The sequence below is a fragment of the Pongo pygmaeus genome, chromosome 12 (genome assembly GCF_028885625.2).
Source record: "Pongo pygmaeus isolate AG05252 chromosome 12, NHGRI_mPonPyg2-v2.0_pri, whole genome shotgun sequence".
In the NCBI taxonomy this organism is placed as follows: Eukaryota; Metazoa; Chordata; class Mammalia; order Primates; family Hominidae; genus Pongo; species Pongo pygmaeus.
The window spans coordinates 108,047,651-108,060,835 of record NC_072385.2 but is presented as its reverse complement, the minus strand read 5'-3'; positions in this window follow the sequence as shown (position 1 = coordinate 108,060,835).

Sequence of the window (13,185 nt, the reverse complement as noted above, 5' to 3'; positions counted from 1 at the left end):
TTATATTTCCGTTCAGTCATGGATCAAACAGCCCATTTCAGCAATTGATATGGATGTATTTTCCCCAAATGTCTTTGGTAATTCATAGCCCTATGCATTACACAGGTAGTATGTACCACCTCCCTCCAAAGCTCATCTCTGTAGTCTAAGAAGGCCTTCTCGCCGGGTGCGGTGGCTCACGCCTGTAATCCCAGCATTTTGGGAGGCCGAAGTGGTCAGATCACTTGATGCCAAGAGTTCAAGACCAGCCTGGCCAACATGGAGAAACCCCATCTGTACTAAAAATACAAAAATTAGCTGGGCATTGTGGCATGTGCCTGTAATCCCATTTACTTGGGAGGCTGAGGCAGGAGAATCGCTTGAACCTGGGAGGCAGAGGTTGCAGTGAGCCCAGAGATCGCGCCATTACACTCCAGCCTGGGCAACAGAGCAAGACTCTGTCTCAAAAAAGAAAGAGAGAGAGAGAAAGAAAGAGAGAAGAGAAAAGAAGGTCTTCTCCATCCCTTGCTGTTGAGCTGAGTACAGCCTATCATCCAGTCCTGTTGTTTGGTCCTGGAGCCCCAACTGGTTTTCAGACCTTACTAGGGTCCTTACTTTGCATTTCCGGAGCTCTATCCCCAGGTTTGAATTTCAAGGGTAGGGATTGTGATGTTGTGGTTCCTACTTCTTAATCTTCCACAGATACAGATAGTTTATTATTATTATTATAAAAATATAATTCCCCAGAAAAAATTTTGTCCCCATGTCTATTGATTGAATTTGTTATGTGTATTTGCATCTCTCTTATCATCCCCACCCTCCTTCTGGATTTCCTTAGATAGTCTGTTTCTTTTCTCACCCTATTCAAGCCCATCCTACAGGGAATGCCAAATCTATCTTCTTAAAACTCCACCCACTACCCTACTAAGATATCCTCCCTAAGATATCCTCTTGATTGAGTCACAGTTTCTTAGCTTTACAGATACAGTTTCTATAATCAACTTAGTCATCCTTTGATTTATCTCTGGTTACTTCCATCAGCATTTGCCACTCCCCTGAAGACCCCACCTCTAATTTCGCCTCTTCATTTAACTAATAACATTGCTTCATATATCATGTAAAAATTATTGGCCACCAGTTGCAGTCTCACCTTGTCTTCAATCCCTAAATTAACCCATAAGTTCGTGCATTCTAACCGCCTCCTCCTCCTTACCATAGCCTAATCCCTCCTTTAATATACTGTATACAGGGCACTATCCCTTCTCATCTTCCTTGGAATGTTATTCCATTTTTTTTCATTATTTTCTAGTTCTGATACCCCTCCACCTCCTTCTACAAGCATATTCAAGACACTTCCAGCTTAAAGAAGTCTCTTTACCCTGCCACCCTACCATACCAAATTATTTTTCCTCTCTTTCTTGCCCATAAATATCTTGAATGTGTAACCTACACTCACCATCTCCACTTTCACAACTTCCACCCTCTCCTCTGCCCTACTAAGTGTAACAATGCTTTACATCTACAAATCAAGGTTTGACTCTTTTGTGGTAAAGTGAATGACCTTTTTTGACAAACTTTAGCTTAGTGTACTGCAGAAAATGAAATCAAGGATTTTTAGACTACAGATATTCAGCCCCAACCCCTTCAAATGCTTTGTCTTGGAATCCATATGAGATTTTTATTTTCACAATAAAATTAACTTTTTTTCATCTTTACCAAACTGCTCATTGTAAAAATTCTAGATATTCGTTTTGTCTGTGGAAGCAGAGACTGAGCCTTGACTCCTTGTGCAAGTTATATATTGGAGTGCTCTCAGAAGAAACCTGTAATGGTGTGAGGGAAGCATCGTAGAGAAGGGAAGAAGCTGGCCAGGTGCAGTGTCTCACACCTGTAATCTCAGCACTTTGGGAGGCCAAGGTGGGCAGATCACTTGAGGTCAGGAGTTCGAGACCAGCCTGGCCAATATGGTGAAACACGGTCTCTACCAAAAAATACAAAAATTAGCCAGGTGTGGTAGCTCAAGGCAGTAGTCCCAGATACTTAGGAGGCTGAGGTGGGAGAATCACTGGAACTTGGGAGGTGGAGGTTGCGGTGAGCCAAGATCATGCCACCACACTCCAGCCTGCGCAATAGAGTGAAATCCTGTCTCAAAGAAAAAAAAAAAAGAGAGAGAGAGAGAGAAGGGAAGAAGCTAAGGAAAACCTAGGCTCAGCCTAACAACTTGGTTGAGCATGAATGGCCCCTCGTTAAGTATGTCTCCTCTGTAGAACCAAACTTTTCACTCAGATAAGATACCATCAGGTCTAGACTTGGCAAAGTTTGGGACAGGAAGCGCTAGCAAGCCCATTTGGCCCTCACACAGAAGCTGTTTTATCTTCAACAGTTTTATTATGAATGTGATATTTTTATCTCCATCTGCTTGTCTCCTCTAGATATCTTTCCATTTTTTGTGAAACTTGGGCAAATTGACACCCTCAAACTCTAACATATAGCATAATTTTAAATAGTTACATAGCATTCCATTGTTTGGATTATGTACAATAATTTTATCTAGTCTCCTATAGTTAACATTTCAGTGCTATTATAAATAATCCTTGTATACAAGGATTGCTACTCAGTTGTGGAAAGAGATCTAAGGAATGTTAATTAAAGTGAAAAAGGCAAGGTATAGAATCACATGTATAATAGGGTTCCTTTTGATGAAAAAAATGGGGGAGTAAGATAGACTTTTTTTTTTCTTTTTTTGGCTACAAGTATCCAAGCCCCCTTCCCATATTTGGAAATTTCCCACCCACTATAGAAATTGAAAATACCTACCCTCCCTTTTGGGTAGAGCATAGGAACATGCCCTAGGCTCCACCAATCATTTACTTCTGCCCTAGACATTGAATCAGACATTAGTAATATTCAGGATCAGTGATGTCAGTGATACAAGTTGCAGAGTCTTCAAAAGGCCAGCTCTGCAGTGGTATTTTGGCCACTATTACCATTAGTGGTAATTTCCAGGCTAGGATCACTAGATATCCTACAGATTCTGTAAGCCATCTAGTTTTTCTTGTTTGTTTTGAGGTAGAGTTTTGCTCTTGTTGCCCAGACTAGAGTGCAGTGGTGCGATCTCAGCTCACTGCAGCCTCTGCCTCCCGGGTCCAAGTGATTCTCCTGCCTCAGCCTCCTGAGTAGCTGGGATTACAGGCACCCACCACCATGCCTGGCTAGTTGTTTTGTATTTTTAGTAAAGATGGAGTTTCACTGTGTTGGCCAGGCAGGTCTCGAACTCCTGACCTCAGGTGATCCACCTGCCTCGGCCTCCCAAAGTGCTGGGATTACAAGTGTGAGCCGCCACTGCGCCCGGCCTAAGCCATCTAGTATTTAAAAAAAATTTTTTTTTGGCCTGTTTAAATTAGCCAGAATTGGTTTCTTTTTTCTGTCTTTTTTTCTTTAGCAACTAAGTACCTGGAATAATATATATGGGGGGTGGGGTGTATGTGTGTACATGTGTGTATATGTATCTGTGGTAGATGCTGTGATGTGCCCCCTAGCTGCCCTTTCAAGACTGAAGGACTGATTTCCCTAGCTTCTAGGGGTACTGTTGAAGAAAACTACCTTATCCAAGGTCATGCTGCATTCCTGGGACAGCCTGTGTCCAATGACTGATGGATATGGAGAATATAAAGGCCTGGCCCCTCTGCCCCACTGTAGGATAATAACAGTGAGCCATCCCAGTTTCAGAGCTCTCAGTGGGGAAGAATGAGGCCTTTGTTGATACTGCATCAGACCTCAAATTCCCCTTCTGCCCAAATTTACTTCCTTTCCTTCCCCTGCAAGTGTTGCTCCTGAGAGAACTCTCCAGTAAGTTTCCTGTACACTGACCTTCATTTTAGAGTCTGCTTCTTGAAAACCCAGTATGTCATCATGGCTTTATTAGAGTGGGGGCATATGTTGGTCATATGGAGTCCTGGTCCAGCTCTGACTCACTATGAGTCCACAATTGGGTCCATCTGGTAACTATTTCTCCTGCAGCAGCCAAAACAGTAAATCAAAACAATATCCCAACCCAGGGAAAATGGCATCCCTAAAGACCTAAAGTATTCAGGGTTCTAGTCGTCACCATGTTTCTGTTTAATTCATTCATCTTGCCCCTACAAAAGCCCAGTGGATGCTGAAAGATGACAGTAGACTACCTCGAATTGAATTCATTAGTAATCTCAGTTGCCACATATGGTGAAAAATAATACACTTTTGGAGAAAATAGCTCCTGGCACAATATTAAGCCCTAGTATAGATGGAACACTTGACCACACAACTAGAAAACTGTCTATCATGAGCTTATTTCTGTCAGTCATCTCCACCAAATCATAAGGTCAGATGGGCTCACTACCAACCCATTGTAAGGTGGAAGTGGTACATCTGGAATTGTGCACAAGCAGGCCAGAAAGCACTAGAAAGCTGCATCAACAGATGATCCAGTTCCCATTTCATGCTCCACTGTCACCTCGACACCTCTCCTTCAGCTCACATTATGGCTGCATGGGAGATTTTCCTATGACCAACTAACAGAGGAGAAGAAAAGCCAAGCTTGATTCAAGGATGGGTCATCTTGGCATGTAGGTATGATATGGTTTGGATTTGTGTCCCCACCCAAATCTCGTGCTGAATTGTAATTCCCACTGTTGGAGGAGGGACCTTGTGGGAGGTGATTGGATCATGGAGGTGGATTCCCCCCTTGCTGTTCTCATGATAGTGAGTTCTCATGAGATCTGGTTGTTTAAAAGTGTGTAGTGGGCTGGGCACAGTGGCTCACGCCTGTAATCCCAGCACTTTGGGTGGCCGAGGCAGGCAGATCACTTGAGGTCAGGAGTTCAGGACCAGCCTGGCCAACATGGTGAAATCCTGTCTCTACTAAAAATACAAAAATTAGCAGGGCGTGGTGGCAGGCGCCTGTAATCCCAGCTATTCGGGAGGCTGAGGCAGGAGAATTGCTTGAACCTAGGAGGCGGAGGTGCAATGAGCCAAGATCTCGTCATTGCACTCTAGCCTGGACGACAGAGCAAGACTCCGTCTCTTAAAGAAAAAAAAAAAAAAGTGTGTAACACCAGGAGGTGGAGGGCTAAGGGAGGGATACCATTAAGAGAAATACCTAATGTGGATGACAGGTTGATGGGTGCAGCAAACCACCATGGCATGTGTATACCTATGTAACAAACCTGCACATTCTGCACATGTGTCCCAGAACTTAAAGTGTAATAAAAAAATTAAATTTCTTTTAAAAAGTGTATAGCACCTTCCCCTTCACTCTCTTTTCCTCCTGCTCCAGCCATGTAAGAGGTGCCTGCTTCCCTTTCACCTTCCACCTTGATTGTAAGTTTCCTGAGGCCTCCCCAGCCATACTTCCTCTACAGCCTGTGGAACTACGAGACAATTAAACCAATTTTCTTTATAAATGGCCCAGTTTCAGGAATTTCTTTATAGCACTGTGAGAACAGATTAATACAAGGTGCAAGATGAAAATGGACTTCACCTGCTTTTCAGTCCCATTCAAGAATAGCTTTGAACAACAGTAGTGAAGGGACAGCCTTCCAATGTGCAGAGGTTCAGGCAGTGTACTGGATTATCTACTTTGTGTGGAAAGAGAAATGGCCCAAGGTCAGAATATAAACAGATTCATGGTAGGTGGAGAATAGCTCAGCCAAGTGGTCAGGGTCATGGAACAAAAAAGACTATAAGATCAGAGGTAATGAGGTTGGGATGGAGATATGTGGATGAACCTATGAACACAAAATATGAAGATCTCATGTTTCATGCTCATATTAATACTCACCAGAAAGCATAGAAGAATATTGGCTGAGTATGGTGGCGCTCATCTGTAATACCAGCACTTTGAAAGGCTGAGGTGGGAGGATCACTTGATGCCAATAGTTTAAGACCAGCCTGGGCAACATAGCAAGACCCTGTGGCTCACTGCAACTTCTGCCTCCTGGGTTCAAGCGATTCTCCTGCCTCAACCTCCTGAGTAGCTAGGATTATAGGTGCATGCCACCATGCCTGGCTAATTTTTGTATTTTTAGTAGAGACAGGGTTTCACTGTGTTGGTCAGGCTGGTCTCAAACTCCTGACCTCATGATCTGCCCGCCTCAGCCTCCCAAAGTGATGGGATTACAGGTGTGAGCCACTGTGCCCAGCTGAAAATAATGTTTTAAAAATTAGCTGGGCATGGTGGTATGCACCTGTGGTCCCCACTACTCAGGAAACTAAAGCAGGAGGATCAGTTGAGCCCAGGAGGGTGAGGCTGCTATGAGCCATGATCACACCACCGCATTCCAGCCTGGATGACAGAGCAAGACCCTGTCTCAAAAAAAAAAAAAAAAAAAAAAAAAAAAAGCATAGAAGAAGCACGAAGCACTAAGCAAACAAATGGGCAAAATGACTCAGCCGGTTGACATGAGGCAGACTCTGACATTGAGCACTCCACTGGTACATAATTCATCTATGAACATAGTAGACACGGTGGCAGGAATGGAGGCTACGAATGGACCCAGCACCGTGGGTTCCCACTCACCACTGAACTTTTACCTACTACTGCTACTGAATGTCCAATCTGCCAGCAAGAAAGATGAAAACCAACGCTCTGATTTGACACCATCCCTCAAGTACACCAATCAGCCACTTGGAGGTAAGTTGCCTACAGTGAACCCCTTCACCTTACAAGGGGCAGCAATTCATTTTAACTGGAACATGCATCTATTTCAGGTATGAGTTTGCCTTTCCTACTAATAGAGCCTCAAAGCGTGCTCAGCCAGCACCACTTTCAAGAGCTTACAAAATATTTTCTCCATTGATAGGGGATCTCATATAACAGCGCATCAAAACAAAGAGCCCTTATTTTTTTTTTTTGAGACGGAGTTTTGCTCTTGTTGCCCAGGCTGGAGTGCAATGGCACAATCTCAGCTCACTGCAACCTCCACCTTCGGGGTTCAAGCAATTCTTCTGCCTCAGCCTCCCTAATAGCTGGGATTACAGGTGCATGCCACCATGTCGAGCTAATCTTTTGTATTTTTAGTAGAGACAGGGTTTCACTATGTTGGCCAGGCTGGTCTCAAACTCCTGGCCTCAGGTGATCTGCCTGCATCGACCTCCCAAAGTGCTGGGATTACAGGTGTGAGCCACAGCTCCTGGCCATAAAAAGCCCTTTTTTATTTATTTATTAATGATTAATAGACTATTTAGGCAGGAATACATGTAGTCATCATTACCAGACTTAATATGAAAGGTTAAATGTTCCATCCAATTTTCCTTCCCGGATAAGTTTTTCTTTCCTATCTCTGTCAGTTTTGAAAACATAATACCAAAAGAAGAGGGGCCTAAATCCACACAGAGTTCCCAAGAGTGAGTTTTTAGGAGTGGGTCTGAAATTAGGATAGACATTTGCTGATCATGGATAGGTCCAACGAATCAAGGCAGGATCTTCGATGACCCCTCGACAGTTGGGTTCGTTGTACTGAAGCAGGTACTGTCATTTCAGCCGGGAAAGAGCCCATTTTATAACAAAGAAGATATGGCAGTGGACACATGACTTTGGGATCTTCTGGTCCCAGGGGCTTTATTTTTCAATAAGTATATAATTCTTCAAGTCATATAGCTATTGAAGATACTAATTGAATTTACAGTAGTCTACTGTCATTCTAACTACGCAGAAACTTTTGGCCTGATTGAGCAATGCCTTGGCCCACTCATGGCGCACTGAGAAACCAGGGCAGAGATGTACACTGTGAGGACAGACACCACCCTCAAAAACACATTTAGCCACTCTAAATCAATGACCAACATATGGTGTTTTGTCCCTAATAGGTAGAATACATGGGTCTGGAAACAAAGGAGTGGAAAAAGAAATGGCTCAGCTTTATGCATCCCATCCCCTCAGCTCTGGTCTCTGTGAGTTTAGAAATTCTGATTTCCAAGGGGACTGTTTCCACCAAGAGACACAGCAAGAGTCCCACTGAACTTTATGGTTGCTGCCTGAGCACTTCAGACTCCTGTGTCAAAGGACCAGACAACATAAAGAGAAGTCACCACGTTGTCAGGGTGATTGATCCTGATCATCAGGAGGAAGTAGGGGCCATGCACGGTGACTCATTCATGTAATCCCAGAACTTTGGGAGGCCAAGGTGGGCAGATCACTTGAAGTCAGGAGTTCAAGACCTCATGGCCAACATAATGAAACCCCATCTCTACCAAAAATACAAAAACTAGCCAAGCGTGGTGATACATGCCTGTAGTCCTAGCTACTCAGGAGGCTGAGGTGGGAGGATCACTTCAGCACAGGAGGCAGAGGTTGCAGTGAGCTAAGATTGTGCCACTGCCCTCCCGCCTGGGCAACAGAGCAAGACCCTGTCTCAATACAGAACAAAACAAAAAAACAACAAACGAGGAAGTTCAGATTCTGTCACACCATGGAAGCTGAAAGGACCCTGTTAGCTGTCCTGAAGGGATCCCCTGAAGGGATCCACTTAGCTATCCCTTAGTACTATCTTACCCAATTTTGTTAGTAAATGGTACATCAGCCATAGCTTTAACAAGGATTGTTGACCAGGCACGGTGGCTCACACCTGTAATCCCAGCACTTTGGGAGGCTGAGGTGGATGGATTGCTTGAGGTCAGGAGTTTGAGACCAGCCTGGCCAACCTGGTGAAACCCCATCTCTACTAAAAATACAAAAATTAGCTGGGCGTGGTGGCGAGTGCCAGCTAGTTGGGAGGCTGAGGAAAGAGAATTGCTTGAGCCCAGGAGGCAGAGGTTGCAGTGAGCCGAGATCACGCCACTGCACTCCATGATTGTTAGCAGGTGCTTAGACCCTTTGGGCATGAAAGTCTGGGCTGCATCACCAAGCAGGCCGCCTAGACCAGCAGAGGCACTAACAGGGGAAGAGGAATCTGCATTTGGATAGTAGGGGAGGGAGACAATGAGTAGAGTTGCAACCTTGTGATCAACTGCGTGGTGGAGGCTGTCTTTCCCCCACTCTCCTCTCCTTATAAACTTCCCTGAAGGGAAGAGGCCCACCAGAATCCAGGAAGAGCTGCTCCCAGAACCCACACAATAAGTGGTTCCAAGTGGACTATATGTAAAACTCGGATTCACTTCCCATCCTCCCCTTCAGGACTGAAATACTTACTCCCCCAGCTGTTGGGAATTTTCTCTGAGACTTTCCTCAGCTGAAGAGAGCCATTCTGCTCAGAATCACTTCTCAGGGCAGCTTGTATCCAATATGTTGGGGTATAAAGGCCTGGCCACCTCACCTTGACTCAGGATGACCCTGAGGTGCTAGCCTGGCTTCAGAGCTCCCATGAAGTTGGCTGAAACATTTGCTGAAAGTGTAGCAGAGTCCAGCTTCTCCATCTGCCCAATCCTGCTTCCTTCACTTCCTCCACAGGTGTTGATCCTGAAGGCACCTCTAATGAACTTCCCACATGCTAGTGTACTCTACAACCATGCTGGTAGGTACAAATAAAATTTCTGGAAGGATACACAAAATAATATTAAAAGTAAGTATCTAAGGGTAGTGGGACTGAAGTTTGGAATTACGAAAAGAAGACTCTTTCTTTCTTTTTTTTTGAGACAGAGTCTCGCTCTGTCCCCTAGGCTGGAGTGCAGTTGCACAATCTCTGCTCACTGAAACCTCCACCTCCCGAGTTCAAGTGATTCTTCTGCCTCAGCCTCCCGAGTAGCTGGGGCTACAGGCGCATGCCACCACACCCAGCTAATTTTTTTTGTATTTTTAGTAGAGATGGGGTTTCACCATCTTGGTCAGGTTGATCTTGAACTCCTGACCTCGTGATCCACCCACCTTGGCCTCCCAAAGTGCTGGGATTACAGGCATGAGCCACCACACCCGACAGTGATGGTTAATTTTGTTATATACTTTTTACCACAATTAAAGGTTTTTTTAAAAAAAAAAACAAACAACTTTTTAAAGGCCAGACGCAGTGGCTCACGCCTGTAATCCCAGCACTTTGGAAGGCCGAGGCGGGCGGATCACCTGAGGTCAGGAGTTCGAGACCAGCCTGACCAACATGGACAAACCCCATTTCAACTAAAAATACAAAAAATTAGCCAGGCGTGGTGGCACATGCCTATAATCCTAGCTACTAGTGAGGCTGAGGCAGGAGAATCACTTGAACAGGGAGGCAGAGGTTGCGGTAAGCTGAGATCGTGCCATTGTACTCTAGCCTGGGCAACAGGAGTGAAACTCCATCTCAAAACAACAACAGCAACAACAAAAAACACTTTTTTAAACATTTTTAAGTATACAGTTGAATAGCGTGAAGTATATTCACATTGTTGTACAATAGATCTGCAGAAGTTTTTCATTTTGCAAAACTAAAACTCTGTATCCATTAAAGAACAACTTTCCATCTTCCCCTCTCCCCAGCCCCTGGTATCTATTTTCCATTCCATGAGCAATTTTTTGATCTGTGATTAGTAATGCTTACTTGAGACCTTGACAGTCTTAGAGCCTATTTTGTGAGGGCAACATAGCTCCCATAGAAGTCCATTTTCTCACATTCACAGTCAAGATGAAGCACAGTACCTATTTTGTAGTTTGGCTCCCGTTTGGATTCAAGGCTGGTATCCATTGCCAGCATTCAAGATTAGGATGCTGTATTACTCACCATTGTCTTTTTAGGTCAGTGAAGAATACCTAGCACAGTGGTCCACAAACTTCTGGATGTCATGGACAAATTAATTCTTTTTTTTTTTTTTTTTTAGTCAGTAGTAGTGATGTGTGCCTGGAGGCCCAGCTACTCAGGAGGCTGAGGTGGGAGGATCTCTTGGGGCTAGGAGTTTGAGGGTGTAGTGCATTATAATCATGGCTGTGAATAGCCACTGCACTCTAGCCTGGGCAACATAGCAAGACTCTGGCTCTAAAAAAAAAAAAAAAATACACACAAACACAATTTTTTTAACAGATGACTGACATAAGATGTTCAACTCTTTATTCATATAAGTAAGCATATTTTTTGTTTGGTTTGTTTCATTTTGAGACAGGGTCTCACTCTGTCACCCAGACTGGAATGCAGTGACGCGATCAGAGCTCACTGAAGCCTCGAACTTCTGGGCTCAAGTCATCCTCCCACCTCAGCCTCCCGAGTAGCTGGGACTACAGGTGAATGCCACCACACCCAGCTAATTTTCTAATTTTTTTGTAGAGATGGGGTCTCACTGTGTTGCCCAGGCTGGTCTCAAAATCCTGGCCTCAAGTGATCCTCCTGCCTCAACCTCCCAAAGTGCTGGGATTATAGGTGTGAACTACAGCACCTAGCCAGGAAACACATTTTAAAAATTTGACTCCTATCTATGATCTTCATAATTTTAGGAAAGGAAAGACATTTAACAGCAACAAGCTAGAATAAAAGTTAGAAGAACATAAGCTCAGACCAAAAGACAATATGTTGTTTTTTCTCCCCTTCTTTCTCCAATTCTGTCTCATGGTAATGGAAAGACAATTTCTTTTTTAAGGAAAATTCTGTACCCTCACAGATAGTAGAACCAGTATCAATTCCAGGGGGACATTGATTGTTTTAAAAATGCGATATTGGACGGGCGTGGTGGCTCAAGCCAGTAATCTCAGCACTTTGGGAGGCCAAGGCGGGCAGATCGCCTGAGGTCGGGAGTTTGAGACCAGCCTGGCCAGCAAGGCAAAACCCTGTCTCTACTAAAAATACAAAAATTAGCCGGGCGTGGTGGCGGGCACCTGTAATCCCAACTACTTGGGAAGCTGAGGCAGGAGAATCGCTTGAACCAGGGAGGCAGAGGTTGCAGTGAGCCGAGATCGCGCCACTACACTCCAGCCTGGGCAACAGAGGGAGACTCCATCTCGGCAAAAAAAACAACAACGCAATATTAGATGGATGCGATGGCTCACACCAGTAATCTTAGCACTTTGGGAGGGTGAGGCAGACGAATTGCTTGAGCTCAGGAGTTCGAGACCAGCTTCCTATTTAATAATAAATAAATAAGCAATATTAAGTGGCATGGTATGAATATGCCAGAGCACAGGGCTGCTGAGGCCCTCATTAACTCTGCCCTGGCCACAGACTTTAGCTTTGACCAGTTTACCATCTCACTTCTGCCTTAAGTTATGTCATGACCAGGAGACAGGCTATAGGTGGGCCCCATTCAAAGTCCTTGTATCTGATCCCCTATGGGTCAATAGCAATGATCACACAGAGTAAGAGGTGCTAGAATCCAACTGCCTGGACTGGAATTCCTCCACGTGAGTATATTCTACCTATGAAAACTTGGGCAAACCGCTTCTTTCTTCCTTTATTTTATTTTATTTTATACAGGGTCTCACTCTGTTGCCCAGGCTGGAGTGCTATGGTGTGAACACAGCTTACTGCAGCCTCGACCTCCTGGCCTCAAGTAATTCTCCCACTTCAGTCTCCCGAGTAGCTGTGACCACAGGTGCATGCTACCACACCTGGCTAATTTTTTAATTTTATGTAGAGACAAGGTCTCATCATGTTGTCCAGGGTGGTCTCAAACTCCTGGGCTCAAGTGATCCTCCCATTTTGGCCTCCCAAAGTACTGAGGTTACAGGCATGAGCCACCACACATGGCCTTACTTAACTTCTTTAAATCTCAGTTTCCGGCCGGGCACGGTAGCTCACGCTTGTAATCCCAGCACTTTGGGAGGCCGAGGCGGGCGGATCACCTGAGGTCGGAAGTCCGAGGCCAGCCTGGCCAACATGGAGAAACCCCGTCTCTACTAAAACTACAAAATTAGCCAGGCTGGTGGCACATACCTATAATCCCAGCTACTAGGGAGGCTGAGGAAGGAGAATCGCTTGAACCTGGGAGGCGGAGGTTGGGTGAGCCGAGATCATGCCATTGCACTCCAGCCTGGGCAAAAAAAAAAAAAAAAAAAAAAAATCTCAGTTTCCTCTGCTAAGTTTATTATGACGTCTGGATGAATTAGTACATGTAAAGTGCTTGGAATAGTGCCTGGTATATTGTAAGCCATTGATAAATGTTTGCTATTGTATTTTTGTTGTGGTTGCTGTTGTTTGTTTGTTTTTTGAGACAGAGTCTCGTTCTGTCACCCAGGCTAGAGTGCAGTGGCGCAGTCTCGGCTCACTGCAACCTCTGCCTCCTGGGTTCAAGCAATTCTCGTTCCTCAGCCTTCCAAGTAGGTGGGATTACAGGCAAGTG